The sequence below is a fragment of the Schistocerca serialis genome, chromosome 5, assembly GCF_023864345.2.
Source record: "Schistocerca serialis cubense isolate TAMUIC-IGC-003099 chromosome 5, iqSchSeri2.2, whole genome shotgun sequence".
In the NCBI taxonomy this organism is placed as follows: domain Eukaryota; kingdom Metazoa; phylum Arthropoda; class Insecta; order Orthoptera; family Acrididae; genus Schistocerca; species Schistocerca serialis.
Genome location: NC_064642.1, coordinates 453303928 through 453320620, shown reverse-complemented (window position 1 = coordinate 453320620; position 16693 = coordinate 453303928). Strand labels below are relative to the sequence as shown.

The following is a 16693-nucleotide window of genomic DNA, read 5'->3' as shown; positions in this document are numbered from 1 at the left end:
TTATCGTTGTTTGCTGGAAGGATAAATGCCAAAAGCTCTTACACAGTACCAGAACTTCAACGTGGAAGCGTCTAACCCCGACGCTCTTCATTTTCATCGCCAATGTCACTGCTTATAAAGAGAAGTCCATTATTAGCATTAGTGACGATTGAAACAAATGATGCACTCGTAATTCGGAGCTCAAGGTAGCTAGACCTTTCCGGAATCAGTTACAGCGAATGTCATAAACCAGAACCGACCTTCTTAAGACGATTGTAAAATGGACCCACATATTGAATGAGTAATGGGAACAAATAGCTGTTGCTAACGACCACTAACTACTTGACCACAAACTGCTGGCAAGACTTCTGAAATAAGCAGTCCACGAAAGCAGAGTAGGTCAGGCCACATCATTTAAATGTTTTTTGTCGTCAGTCTTCTGACTTGTTTGCAGCCCGTCACGACATCCTCTCTTCATCTCAGAGTGGCACTTGCATCTTCGATCCTCAATTATTTGATGGGTATATTGCAATCTCTGTCTTCCTCTACAGGCTTTTACCCTCCACAGCTCTCTCTTTCCTTATTTTTAAGACGTGCTCTGTCATTCTCTCTTCTTATTGTCAGTTTTTTCCGTAGATTCCTTTCCACATCGATTCAGAGAAGAAGCTCCTCACTCTAATCAGTCTACCTAACCTAGAGCATCCTTATGTAGCATTACATCCCAAACGCTTCGGTCCTCTTCGTTTTTGGTCTTCCCACAGTCCACGTTTCAGTTCTATTGAATGCTCTACTCCAAATCTACATACTTAGAAATTTGTTATTCAAATTAAGATATATATATGACACTAGCCCTTTTGGCCGGGAATGCCTTCTTTGTATATGCTAGTCACTTTTCATGTCTTTCTTGCTTCATCCGTCTAAAATTGTATTGCTTCCAAGATAGCAGAATTTCTTAACTTTACCTACTTCGTGGTCTCAAGTTTCGATATTATCACTAATTACATTTCCACTACTTCTCAATACTTTCGTCTTTTTTCGGTATACTGTCAATCCATATTTTGTGCTCAATAGGTTACATTCCGTTCAATATGTCCTGTAAATCTTCCTCGGTTTCACTGAGGATAGCACTGTGATCGGTGAATCTTATCACTGATACTCCTTCACTCTAGAATGTAATCTGACCCTTGAACTTATTTATTTCCGTCATTACTTGTTCATTGCACAGATTCAACTACAGGGGAGAAAGACTGGCAACCCTGTGTTACATCGCTTCTAATCCGAGCACTTTGCCCTTGTTCTTACATCTTATTTTTCCCTCTTGTGTCTTGTGCATATTGAATATTACCTGTTTTCCCTTTAGCTTACGAATGTTTCAATGACAATTTCGAAAATCTTTCAACACTTTACAGTTTTACGAACGCTTTTTCTAGGTCGAAAAATCGTACGAACGTATCTTGATTTTTCTCAAATCAGCCCAACGTTAGAAATGCCTCTTTGGAGTCTTTACTTTCCGAAAGTCGAACCGATCGTCACGCTAGAGATTCTTAATTTTCTTTGCCGGTGTTCTGCACAAGATCACCACACACAAAATTTGTCACTCCCAGGAAATCGATACAAGCATAATTTAATACCGTGTAATTCCGCCCCTGCACTTACTAATTGTCTGGGATCGTTTAGGAAGTGAGTCCAGAAGGTTGTGCAGGTACGTCGCATCCAGGATAAACCAGGATGATTTGATCGCACAAGTCCCCAAATTGCGGGGATGCTGAAGTCAGGTTTTGTCCGCTGTACCAAAGTTCCAACATCCCCCCCCCCCTCCTCCCCACGGATTTTCTGTGGGTTTCAAGGTAAGAGATTTTGCAGATCAGTCGAGATGTAGTAGTGTCCAGAAAACCAGTCACATATTCTTCCAGTGTGATGCTGTCGGTTTTATGTGCATGTGTGAGCAATACCCTCTTGCGAGGTGACGGACTCAAAATGTTTATTGCAAGCAGTTCCCGTCGCAATGTTCTCTCGTTTACAGTGGGGATGGATCTTCTTTCATTGCCTACAGCATTCCTGTCGGTTTGGAAGCGATTTTGATCCACAAGCCACGAAACGCGTCTCCGGTCCATATCAGTCAGAATCTTTTTCCGACCACAACTCTGGCGTCGTGTTTCGTGACCACATGTGCTACACCACTTACTGTAGACACTTTGAACAGTCAGATGTGAAACACCAGTGAATCCGGCAACGTCACATACCATGTGGCAATGGGCACTGAAAATTTTCTTGTTATACACTCCTGGAAATGGAAAAAAGAACACATTGATACCGGTGTGTCAGACCCACCATACTTGCTCCGGACACTGCGAGAGGGCTGTACAAGCAATGATCACACGCACGGCACAGCGGACACACCAGGAACCGCGGTGTTGGCCGTCGAATGGCGCTAGCTGCGCAGCATTTGTGCACCGCCGCCGTCAGTGTCAGCCAGTTTGCCGTGGCATACGGAGCTCCATCGCAGTCTTTAACACTGGTAGCATGCCGCGACAGCGTGGACGTGAGCCGTATGTGCAGTTGACGGACTTTGAGCGAGGGCGTATAGTGGGCATGCGGGAGGCCGGGTGGACGTACCGCCGAATTGCTCAACACGTGGGGCGTGAGGTCTCCACAGTACATCGATGTTGTCGCCAGTGGCCGGCGGAAGGTGCACGTGCCCATCGACCTGGGACCGGACCGCAGCGACGCACGGATGCACGCCAAGACCGTAGGATCCTACGCAGTGCCGTAGGGGACCGCACCGCCACTTCCCAGCAAATTAGGGACACTGTTGCTCCTGGGGTATCGGCGAGGACCATTCGCAACCATCTCCATGAAGCTGGGCTACGGTCCCGCACACCGTTAGGCCGTCTTCCGCTCACGCCCCAACATCGTGCAGCCCGCCTCCAGTGGTGTCGCGACAGGCGTGAATGGAGGGACGAATGGAGACGTGTCGTCTTCAGCGATGAGAGTCGCTTCTGCCTTGGTGCCAATGATGGTCGTATGCGTGTTTGGCGCCGTGCAGGTGAGCGCCACAATCAGGACTGCATACGACCGAGGCACACAGGGCCAACACCCGGCATCATGGTGTGGGGAGCGATCTCCTACACTGGCCGTACACCACTGGTGAATGTCGAGGGGACGCTGAATAGTGCACGGTACATCCAAACCGTCATCGAACCCATCGTTCTACCATTCCTAGACCGGCAAGGGAACTTGCTGTTCCAACAGGACAATGCACGTCCGCATGTATCCCGTGCCACCCAACGTGCTCTAGAAGGTGTAAGTCAACTACCCTGGCCAGCAAGATCTCCGGATCTGTCCCCCATTGAGCATGTTTGGGACTGGATGAAGCGTCGTCTCACGCGGTCTGCACGTCCAGCACGAACGCTGGTCTAACTGAGGCGCCAGGTGGAAATGGCATGGCAAGCCGTTCCACAGGACTACATCCAGCATCTCTACGATCGTCTCCATGGGAGAATAGCAGCCTGCATTGCTGCGAAAGGTGGATATACACTGTACTAGTGCCGACATTGTGCATGCTCTGTTGCCTGTGTCTATGTGCCTGTGGTTCTGTCAGTGTGATCATGTGATGTATCTGACCCCAGGAATGTGTCAATAAAGTTTCCCCTTCCTGGGACAATGAATTCACGGTGTTCTTATTTCAATTTCCAGGAGTGTATTTCTAAAGTCGTGTTTGTAAGTGTCACGTTGATATCTGAGAAATGTCTAAAACTTATTTTGATATCGAAATGTGTAAATCTCGGTGCACAGCCACAGAAATTTGTGAAAATTTAATTCTGAACGGCAACAATTTGGAGATCACGCTACACAATGCGAAATCCAGACTAGATGGTACACAAGTAATTCGCCTGTGAAAAAGCAGTCCATTTCCTATGAAATTCACACATGCTACCTGACTGCAAAACAAATAACTCAGATTAAAATGTTCGCCTTGTATAACGCTAATCTTTAACTTTAGCCTTGCAAACAATCACTGTATCAGAACAGTTACTGCATTTACACAGCAAACGAATATAAAGATTCAGCGCATCTATGTCATAAAACTGCTTGAAAATTTAAAAGATAGCGCTCTATTGAAATCTTCTATTGGTATTAAGCCTGAGAACTGATACTGATATTTTCACAAAAACACTCTGACAATAGCTGTGCCTTAAGATGGACATAAACTTTGACGCTAATTAAATTTGTTAGTATACCTGTGCGCACGGAACGCTTGTTTGCTCTGCAACTTTTCACTATTAGGATTATTGATCTGACTGTCCAAAATCAAATTTCATTTGTCGTACTTGCGATGTGCAGTGCGAGATGGTATCATATCAATTTATATAAAAATGCTTCTCAGTGCACAACTCGCAATGTGCATTGCGTGTAAGCAAACACACTCATGAAAGTAAATGAAAACAGGGAACTAATCTTGACGAGTGATAAATGAGAACAAGACTCCAAATTTCACTATGCTTCATTAAGTCATGACAACAATACATCTTTTTCAAAAAGTTCCCACACCTAGACAAGTTAGCATTATATTTCATAGTGACTTTCTCGTGTACAATTAAATTTCCTTGGCGTTTGTTTCAACTATAAGACAAAACCATATGTTGCATTATAAGATTTCTAGAGCAAACTTTAACCATACACAATGTTCTAACAATAAGAAACTACACAGTTACAAATATATATAAAAATCTGGATTACCTTAATAGTTGGTTTTATCATTCTTCCACTAATATAAATTCATCAATGTCTTTCATCAAAATATACCATTACAAAACCCCTTTTTAAATAATTCTGCCTCCACTACACGGCAGGCCAGCTTCTATCTTTTCAAATCAAGTACATAGCCAGACTGACTAACGCACACTGCTACTACTCTCGAGATGAAGTATCATCTCTGACCAACATCTCTGGACTCTTGCAAAGAACATAATACAAAAGAGGTTGAGTACATTATGAAATTCGCAACTTCATTCACATTTATGGTCAAAACCATCTGTAAATTGTCATGGTAAACTTGACAGTCCCCTTTCAGCTGCACTTGAATTTGAAACATGAAAAAGGATAACCTTACAGGAAAACAGATCCGATCTGTACGAATACGATACTATTGCGCTCACGGTAGTTGAACGTATCCGTACAAAATGGCGTATGTTTTAGGGAGCATCGTAGCATTCATTCGAGTTAGGCAAATACATTGGAAACCTAAATCAGGATGGTCAGACAGAAAACTGAGTCCCCTTCATTTCATTTCATTTCATTCGATAGCAATTTCCGCTGGGGGCCGTTTATAACAGAATGAGACGACTAAGCCAGATAGGCACATCTCACCACTCTGCTCAATCAGCACGTCTGCAAGAAAGAATATTGTGGGGAATTGGCTCAGCCACAGCTTAAGGTTTCTTTTATAGAACGAATCTTCACTCTGCAACAGGATGTGGGCTGTTACTGGTTTCGAATCCCTGTCCGGCGCACGGATTTAATTAGCCAGGAAGCTCCAAAACTATGCTCACTTCGCTGCAGAATGACAGACTGATTCCGGAAGCTATCCTCGGTTGGGCAACCGGCGGTCCGTGACTGGTTTCAACCCGACCCGCGAAAGACATTCCTAGTGCAGAGAGCCAGGCGCCGCAAAATTTTGCAGCGGAAGTTTTTTAGACAGCTACTGTAAAACGTCATGGATATACAAACAATGTTCACGACTCGTAAAAAAAGTAAACATTTGAAGATGGAGTGGACATAAATTGATTGTACTTTCAAAAACGCGTGTTTTGAGGTATAATTTGTAGGCAAGGTGCGTCGAGGAATGTATGCCAGTGTAAGGAGTGTGTCAAAACTGTCCACTACTTTGATTAAATATTACATTGAGTATCGAAAATAATATAGCCAACTTAGGGTTATTCTTTGCATTGTGCGATTCTCTGTGTAAATAAATAAGCACTCAGATATCGATAGTAACAATCTGAGGATGAAACATGGGAGCGCGATTCTGAGCATTGTTGTGAGACGAGGTCTGTCTGCGAGAGAAAAATTTTAGTGGAGTTGGTCGAGAGCTCGTAGGCAGAAGACGTGTCACACAACCCTCACGTCGTTGATGGTAGATGTTATCAGACTCAAGGCCTGATTTCATTTATAAGACCAGGAGAGATTTAGATGGCTTAACTATGCTTGAAGATGAATTTCAAGGTAAAATTCGCAAGCATAACGTAAAGGGCAATTGCAGGGTTAGGCTCGTGATTGTTAGTTCGAGTTTGCAATATTCCCATGTTGTGCTTGTCAATTAATGAAGTCTCCTTATCGTCCAAATAAAAAAAACTATTCGCCACATTGATTCATAAATATGCTGTGGTTATTGAAATTGAAATAATATTTTAATCTGGCACTCAGCCATTATTGATTCTTATAAGGTCATTGTCAGGCATTTCGCCATTATTAATACTTGTCAAACTATTATTGGTCATGATGATTTCTGAAATTTTTAAATAGACTTAATTTGTGAAGTCCCTTCTTACAAGTTATTTAGTAGGACCCAAGCAAACTCCTTTTTATTAAATTCATTCTTAGTAACAATAAGCTTTAGCCGCTGTTGCTGCATGCTGCTGCGAATTTCTGTAAACCACTTGGAAAAAGGCAGTCATATAAAGAGGAGAGTGCAAAACTTGGGCCAGAACAGAGACACTGACTCACCACAACACGTCATGTACTCTAATCCAGTAAATTCCGTTGCAGAAGCAAGATTCTGTATCACTTGTAAATTCTTATTCAAATACGCAGTCAGATTGCTTATCCAAATGTTAGTTTTAAGTTCTTTTTATTTAACCATCTGTTGAGGACTTAAATGGCAATGAAACTAGCACTCGTACAAATAGCACGCAGTTTCATTCAGGTTAGATTCCGATTATTGATAGCTGAGATTGCTTATCGAGTCCAGTTCCACAGACAAAAACAGACTTTATTTGTTGTAGCTACGTTACACCAATCGTATCAGTGTAAGACGTTATGGTCGAATTTGACTTCCACAATGATTTACTAATAAAACCCACAATTTCGCTTTCAGCCGCGTAGTCATTTTGAAGTGTTACGGAACTTGTGCGCCGGCCGGAGGGGCTGGGCGGTTCTAAGCGCTTCAGTCTGGAACCGCGCGACCGCTACGGTCGCAGGTTCGAATCCTGCCTCGGGCATGGATGTGTGTGATGTCCTTAGGTTAATTAGGTTTAATTAGTTTAAAGTTCTAGGCGACTGATGATCTGAGAAGTTAAGTCGCATTGTGCTCAGCGCCATTTGAACCATTTTTGTTAAGTCCCATAGTGCTCAGAGACATATGAACCATTTGAAACTTGTGCTTCAGCACAAAACTTTTAAAAATATCTGACATATATGTACACTGCCCGACAAAAAAATGGTGCACCTAGAAGGGAAAGAAGAAACGAAATTAATCCTTAGTAATGAGAAGGTAGGTGATGTTACTGCAGTGATTACAAAGTCGTGTCAAACTTACAAAGGACCCGGTATTAGAAGGCCACTTGTATTGTATTGTATTGTATTGTATTGTATGTTAACCGGGGACCTAGAAACGACGGAGAGGCTCCGGCTCCGTCTCCGCCGCAGCCGCAGTGGTCCACAACCCCACGACGACTACTACAGTCCACTTCACCCCTCCACCGCCCCACTCCGAACCCAGGGTTATTGTGCGGTTTGGCCCCCGGTGGACGCCCCCCCCCCCCCCCCCCCCCCCCCGGGGAACGTCTCACACCAGACGAGTGTAACCCCTATGTTTGCGTGGTAGAGTAATGGTGGTGTGCGCGTACTTTGAGAACTTGTTTGCGCAGCAAACGTCGACATAGTGTAACTGAGGCGGAATAAAGGGAACCAGCCCGCATTCACCGAGGCAGATGGAAAACCGCCTAAAAACCATCCACAGACTGGCCTGTTCACCGGACCTCGACACAAATCCGCCGGGCGGATTCGTGCCGGGGACCAGGCGCTCCTTCCCGCCCGGAAAGCCGTGCGTTAGACCGCACGGCCAACCGGGCGGAGAAGGCCACTTAGCAGTACGATGTTGCAATTCCTCTGCACTAGAACCATGCAGTGATTCGGTTGGGAATGGTGTCATAAAGCCATTCTGTCCTCTCCTGACGTAAACTGTTGTTACTGTGCTGCGCATCCTAGATAATGGGACTGAGTTGACGTCTGAACCGGTTCCACACATGTCCTATGGGGAAAGATCCGGGATCTTGCAGGCCACGGAAGAACTTCAAAGTTGCAGAGATACTTCATGGGGAATCGTACCATGTGTGGAAAAAGATTGTTCCATTGGAAAACGGCTGCGCGATACTGTCGCTTGAGTGGTAGCTCATGTGGACGCACGATGTCTGTGTCGTACCGTTGTGCCATCAGACTCCCCTCAACCACAACCAGCCGTGACCTGAAGCCGCTCCCAACACTGTGGCGCCAGAAGAACAACCGCTGCGCCTCTCCAAACCCCTGGAAGAATGGGGCCTCTAACCATATCACCGCCATACTCACCGATGATGGTCATCTAATGTAGTGCAGAACCGCGATTCACCTCTGAATACAATGCGACGCTCTTCGTCAGCAGCCCACACTCCCCGGCCGCGGCACCGGTCGAAAGGCAGCCGTTTGTGTTGTGGTGTTAGGCGGCAGCCTACGCATGGGGTGTTAATATCCTAATCCAGCTGCTGCTAGGCTCCGACCAGTGGTGTGAGATGACACAGAATATTGTAAGGAGTCCATTACTTGGTCTCGGATGGAACACAAATGAGAAGGGGTTACGATGTGCCTGGCGCACGATACGGCGATTCTCCCTTGTAGTGGTCAGCCGTCGATGACCGCAACCTTGACTATGAGTATGCCTGTCCTCATGTTCCCATATAGTCTAAAATAAGTGAATGCCACACAAGTCCGAATTCTGCGTGATTCGATCACCGGCCAAATGTATATCTGCGATGGGGTCCCTTTCAAACTCTGTCAAGCGCTGATAACGGTCTCACTCATCTGACGCTATTCACGCCTCTTATATACCCTACCAGGCCTGGTAACAACACTAAACATGGACAACAATAATGCACTCTGGTGGTCGTCCGCTTCTCACAGACAACTGCAACTCAGATCATTTACATACCCTCCGATGCTGTGTATTATTGACACTGACATCTTGTCAGGCAATCCATAGGCTGAATGATTAACATAGTTGTCGTCTTTTACGTAAGTAATATTAAACCATTCGTTAATTTCTACACGGCCGAAATTGCAGTAGTGAATTCTATGTGTAAATAGGTTTCCATCCTGTGATGGGTGACCATGTCTTTTAAAAAAAGCAAGTTCCGGATCTGGCACCGAAAGTTACAAAAACGTCCACACTCCGCTCAAAATACGCTGACGGGGAAGAACATCACAACATCATGAAGGAGCTGTGCGACATAAACAAAAGGTCGTGGGCCTGTTTCTACATCTGGAAGGATGATGTCTATTAAGATATCGCGTTATTCGCCTAAGAGTGGCGCTAATAGCGCCACTATGAGGATGGGTCTAGCGGTTCTGGCGCTGCAGTCCGGAACCGCGGGACTGCTACGGTCGCAGGTTTGAGTCCTGCCTCGGGCATGGGTGTGTGTGATGTCCTTAGGTTAGTTAGGTTTAAGTTGTTCTAAGTTCTAGGGGACTGATGACCATAGATGTTGAGTCCCATAGTGCTCAGAGCCATTTGAACCACTATGAGGATGCATATTAGGTTTGCTTCAAATACACACTGTAACGGTCGTGAGTGTTAGTTAACTTTGAGATTGGTCGTGGAGAGCTGACGTTAGTCAAGAACGCCTTCAGGGCGACAAAGACTTCGTTACCAACACCACACTGCGTCTTACCTAGGTCATGTAATAGGGTCACGTGAAGATGGATGTTCCTTCAGCGATACTCCAAAAAGACTTGGCAGGAAAACTGCCACTGTACGTGGTGCGTGGTTACTGGCAGCAGTGGTCACGAGAACGCACGCTCGCAAGAAGACCGGGCTCCGGACGGCCACGTGGCATTACTGAGAAGGAAGACCATTGTGTTCGATGTATATTTCTGGCGCATCGTATTACGTCTGCAGCAGCAATTTGTGCAGCAGTTGGCATCACAGTGACTCAACAAACTGTTACCAATCGGTTACTTCGGACAGCTCCGAGCCAGATGCTCTGTAGCTTGCATTCCACTACCGCCATTTGTTACTTCAGTGGTATCAAGCGAGAGCTCTTTGGAGGGCAGAGTGGATGTCTGTTCTGTCTTCTGATGAAAGCAGGTTCTGCATCGGTACCAATGATGGCCGTGCGTTGATTAGAACGAGGCTAGTTAAGGGCCTGCAACCAAACTACCTGCGTGCTAGACACACTGGTTCAAATGGCTTTGAGCACTATGGGACTTAACATCGGAGATCATCAGTCCCCTAGAACTTAGAACTATTTATACCTAACTAACCTAAGGACATCACACACATCCATGCCCGAGGCAGGATTCGAACCTGCGACAGTAGCGGTCGCGCGGCGTAGACACACTGGACCTGCACTTGGTGACATGGTGCGGGGTGCAATTTTATATGACAGCAGAAGCCCTCTCGTAGTTATCCCACACAGCCTCACTGTAAATTTGTACATTAGCCTGGTGATTCGACCTGTGGTGCTGCCATTTATGAGTAGCGTTCCGGCGGGTATTTTCGAACAGGATAACGCTCGTTCACATACCGCTGTCGTAACCCAACATGCTCTACAGACTGTCCATGTCTATCCTTGGCCTGCTCGGTCACCATACCTGTTTCAAGTGAGCACATGTGGGATAATGTCGGACAATGACTCCAGTGTCATCCACAAACAGCATTCACCGTCCCTGTACTGACCGACCAAGTGCAACAGGCATGGAACTCCATCCCACAAACTGACGTCCAGTACCTGTGCAACAAAATGCATGCACTTTTACATGCTTGCATTCAACATTCTGGCAGCTACATCCCCTATTAATGTACCATTTGAAAAATGGCTAATCTGGCGGTTACATTAACCCTTGATCTTGCAATGTTAATCACTTGCATATGTTACCTTGACAAATGTACTGAAGAAATATAGCTACTCTAATTATTTTTTGGCAACAGCCTTACCGCAGTGGATACATCGGTTCCCGTCAAATCACCGAAGTTAAGCGCTGTCGGGCTTGGCCGGCACTTGGATGGGTGACCCTCCGGGCCGCCATGCGCTGTTGCTATTTTTCGGAGTGCACTCAGCCTCGTGATGCCAACTGAGGAGCTACTCGACCGAATAGTAGCGGCTCCGGTCAAATAAAACCATCATAACGACCGGGAGTGCGGTGTGCTGACCACACGCCCCTCTATCCACATCCTCAGTGAGGATGACACGGCGGTCGGACGGTCCTGATGGGCCACTTGTAGCCTGAAGACGGAGTGCTTTAATTATTTTTTGATGTTGTGAGTTGTTTTCGTAAGTACATGATGTAAGTCATTTTTCATTTCAGATGTTCAGTATGTCAAGTTTCTCTACGTCACGACTTGATGCATATGGAAATGGTTCCAATAAATCTGATATGTATTGTGCAAAGAAGCACTACCGATCACTCAACGATGTTATTTTGATACTGTGTCAGCTGCGGGAGATATCAGAAAAGAACTATTGAACTGATGAAAAATGTGGCGTTTGCACTGCAGTAGTCACGAAATGCGTAACTGCCAGCAGTCCATAGGTCGTGGGTGGAAGACTGGAAGCACGCGTAGAGGGAGCCGTGGCCAGGGCAGGGCGGCAGCGGCGTTTTTTCCCACGACAAGGACGTTTACTGCGACAAAAGCGGCCGCAGCGGCGATTCCATCGTCCAAAAGCGCGCCCACCAGATTGCCGCGTACACAATGGACACAGGATGCGAACAGCGCGGCACGAGGCCGGCTCGCACGCTCACTGCGGGTCTGCGGGACGCCGGCAGAGGCCAGCGGCCCCGCAGGGAGGAACACGGAAGAGGCTCGGGCGTCGCTAAAGCCCGTCTCACACGGAGCAAGATTCGCTGTAAGTTTCCTTGCTGGCTCGCGCGGCGGCTACCTTGCGGGCTCCGTCGTCTGGTAGCGGGCTACCTTGCTGGGAACCTTGTAAGATTTCCAGGATAGGTCCAGTGCTATTTTTCTTGCAAGGTTCCCTGCGTGCAACCTACGTTGGCCAACCATGAGGCGTTTCGTTTGTGACGTCAGACGCGGAAAGCTTGGGCGGGAAGCCTTTGTTGATAGTTGATTTTCTGCTGTTTTGAGGTGCGGTAGGAAGTTCTTATAATTATTAAATAATGGCACCACAGTGGTCCAAGGAAGCGATTGAAACACTGATATGTACTTATAGGGAAGAACAGTGTCTGTACGTCGTGAAAAGCGCAAACTATTATAATAAACACTTGCGTGCAGAGACACTCGAAAGAGTTGCAAATACTAATACATCCATTCGTATGAAATTTGCAAAGGATGTACGATCTTCTATCCTATAAAATAAAGTCGTATATAACAGTCATTATTGGTATATTTATAAAATCAAACAGTAATGAATTGGTGATACTTTTCAAACAAAAGTAGGTGTTATGTGAATTAACCTCAACTCTTTATGAAGCATGGAGAGCACTCCTTTTTCCAGCGTTTCTCCTCTTAATACAGTTTTTCGTCCATTCTTTCTTTCTTCTTCTCTCATTAGCATGCATCCTGCATCGTTTAGCACCAAAACAGCTAATAACGCCAGTTTGCTCTGAACATCTGTACCTGAAGCAGCCATCTTCGTTCGATACAACATGCAGCCGATCACAACACAACTAGCTGCCGATCTTGCACCATGGGAGAGCTTCGGCATGGAAGATAGCCGGCTCCTTCCCTGCAAGCCGGCAGGCATGCACGCCATCTCGCCAACTTGCGTCGAACCTTGCTCCGTGTGAGACGGGCTTAAGAACTGGAGGCTGTGCACCGAGAGCTGTCTTGCCGGAGAAAACCTCGGGTTCCCTGTCGATCTGGTCCCTACTACCTGCAGGACTAGAGATGTGCAGCCCCACACACATTCTGAGCGTCATGAAAAGTTCTATTACACTTTAATGTAGAGAAACGACGCACCACGAAGGAATTACCCGAGTGGGACAGAAATCGGACATGACGTACATGTGCAGACAAACTGTTACAGCTTCAGGAAATGTGGATGATTTATTCAAGAGAAAGAGCTTCACAAATTTGAGCAAATCAAAAACGCGATTGTCTACTTCTGGTCCTTATTCAAGCAGTTATTCGGCTTGCCACTGATTTATAAAGTTGTTGGACGTCCTCCTGAGCGATAACGTGCCAAATTCTGTCCAACTGGGGCATCAGGTCAGACATAGGAGATAAAAATATAAAAAGACTGGCATATTTTGCTTATTTCCATTCCATTATGTCATATGGTATATTTTGGGGTAACTCCACAAACTGAGAAAAATTTTTTAGGGTACAGAAGCGTATAATAAAGAGTAATGTGTAGTGTAAATCCAAATCATGTCGAAACCTATTCAAAGAATTGGACATACTAACCACAGATTCTCAGTATATTTATCCTGAATGAAGTTTGTTGTAAATAATACCTCTCTTTTTCCAACTAACTGCTTAGTACACAGTATCAATACTAGGAATAAGAACAATATACATAAAGATTTAAAATCACTTACTCTTGCCCAGAAAGGAGTCCTGTATTCAGCAACGCATATTTTCAATAAGTTACCAACAACCATTAAGAGTCTAGTTTCAGAAAAGGCACAATTTAAACATAATTTAAAAGAATTTTTGGTGGCCAATTCCTTCTATTCCATCCCATTTCTCAACAAGTGCAGTAGACCATTTTAATGAAAATTTGGTATACACTACTGGCCATTAAAATTGCTACACCAAGAAGAAATGCAGATGATAAACGGGTGTTCGTTGGACAAATATATTATACTAGAGCTGACATGTGACTACATTTTCACGAAATTTGGGTGCATAGATCCTGAGAAATCAGTACCCAGAACAACCACCTCTGGCCGTAATAAGGTCTTATACGCATGAGCATTGAGTCAAACAGAGCTTGGATGGCGTGTACAGGTACAGCTGCCCACGCAGCTTCAACACGATACCACAGTTCATCAAGAGTAGTGACTGGTGTATTGTTACGAGCCAGTAGCTCGGCCACCATTGACCAGACGTTTTCAGTTGGTGGGAGATCTGGAGAATGTGCTGGCCAGGGCTGTAGTCGAACGTTTTATGTATCCAGAAAGGCCTGTACAGGACCTGCAACATGCGGTCGTGCATTATCCTCCTGAAATGTAGGGTTTCGCAGGCATCGAATGAAGGGTAGAGCCACGGGTCGTAACACATATGAAATGTAACGTCCACTGTTCAAAACACCGTCAATGTGAAGAAGAGGTGACCGAGACGTGTAACCAATGGCACCCCATACCATCGCGCCGGCTGATACGCCAGTATGGCGATGACGAATACACGCTTCCAATGTGCATTCACCGCTATGTCGCCAAACACGGATGCGACCATCATGATGCTGTAAACAGAACCTGCATTCATCCGAAACATGACGTTTTGCCATTCGTGCACCCAGGTTCGTCGTGGAGTACACCTTCACAGGCGCTCCTGTCTGTGATGCAGCGTCAAGAGTAATCGCAACCATGGTCTCCGAGCTGATAGTCCATGCTGCTGCAAACGTCGTCAAACTGTTCGTGCAGATGGTTGTTGTCTTGCAAACGTCCCGATCTGTTAACTCTGGGATCGAGACGTGGCTGCACGATCCGTTACAGCCATGCGGATAAGGTGCCTGTCATCTCGACTGCTAGAGATACGATGCCGTTGGGATCCAGCACGGCGTTCCGTATTACCCTCCTGAACCCACCGATTCCATATTCTGCTAGCAGTCATTGGATCTCGACCAACGCGAGCAGCAATGTCGCGATGCGATAAACCGCAATCTCGATATGCTATAATCCGACATTTATCAAAGTCGGAAACATGATGGTAAGCATTTGTCCTCCTTACACGAGGCACACAGCAACGTTTCACCAGGCAACGCCGGTCAACTACTGTTTGTGTATGCTCTGAATGCTCTGGAAAGCTAATCATTTGCATATCACAGCATCTTCTTCCTGCCGGTTAAATTTCGCTTCTGTAGCACGTCATCTTCGTGGTGTAGGAATTTTAATGACCAGTAGTGTACTTTAATTTTTGACAATACTTGGTTGTAACAGCCAAGTAACTACTTACTGTGTGAATGATGGATTTTAGTTTGTAAATAGTGGAAGTTTAATTTTAAATCTTGTAAATAATTTGACTTTTCCCAACTGAGGATCACTGAAATGAATAATTTACTTTAAATTTTGACAATACTTTGTTGTAATAGCCAAGTAACTAGCTACTGTGTGAATGATGGCTTTAATGAAACCAGATGTAAGTATTAAACCTGTATATATTAGAAGTTTAATTTTGATTCATGCACATAGTTTTACTGTTTATTGACTGAGGATCATTAAAATTAATGAAACTCAGGTTTTTCTAATTACATTTTTGTAATGTGTTTATCTGACATGTTCCACATCCAGGAGGGTCCCATCTTTTGTGGGTCTATGGAATGAATAATTAATCTAATCTAATCTCAAAATCCCGAGCTCGTTGGATATTCCTGCCTATAATGCTCCAAACGTTCTCAGTTGGGGAGAGATGCGGTGACCTTACTGGCCAAGATGGTTTTTGGCAAGCAGGAAGACAAACAGTAGAAACTCTTGCCGTGTGTGGGAAGGCATTATTTTGCTGAAATGTAAGCCCAGGATGACTTGCCATGAAGGGCGTAGAATATCGTCGGCTACCATTGTGCTGTAAGGACGCTGCCGATTATAACCAAAGAGATTCTGCTATGAAATGACCATAATTCCTGGTTGTCGGGACACATGGCTGGCGAAAGTCAGGTTGGTATCCCACCGCCATCTGGGGCGTCTCCAGACATGTCATCGCTGCTCATCGAGGCTAAATTCGAAGCGGGACTCAACACTGGAGACAATTCTACTTCATTCAACGAGATTCCAGGCCGAAGACGTGTCTGAAGACGCTTCGGACACAGGTGGATACCAACCCGACGTTTGTCCGCCATACGGCCCGACAACTAGGAATAACTGATGTTTTGGAGTGCCATATCATTTTATACCTGTACTCCTTTGGTCGTCATCCGGTGCGTCGGCGATATTCTAGGCCCCATTTTGTTGCCCTTCATGGACAAGTTATGACAGGCTTACCTCTCAGCAAGATAATTCCCGGCCGCATACGGCAAGATTTTTTACAGCTTGTCTTCGTGCTTGTCAAACCCTACCTTGTCCTGTAAGGTCGGCGAATCTCTCCCCATCTAGAAGGTTTGGAGCATTATGGGCAGGCCCCTCCGACCATCTTGGCATTTTGACGATGTAACGCGCCAGTTAGACAGAATTTGGCATGACATCCCTCAAGAGGACATTTAAAACCTGTATCAAGCAATGCCAAGCCTAATAATTACTTGCATGAAGGCAAGAGGTGGCCCACTGCATTATTGACTTGTTCAATTTGTAAAGCTCTTTCTCTTGAATAAGTCATCAATTTTTTTCTGAAATGGTGATCATTTGTTTGCCT

General features: G+C 45.4%; 1 protein-coding gene and 1 pseudogene across 2 annotated transcripts in view; both read left to right on the top strand.

Moving 5' to 3' along the window:
- Window positions 1-16693, top strand: part of LOC126482332 (uncharacterized) — a 652552-nt gene that overhangs the window by 56477 nt on the left and 579382 nt on the right. The window lies entirely within an intron of this gene.
- LOC126482989 (5S ribosomal RNA) lies at window positions 11151-11268 on the top strand (annotated as a pseudogene).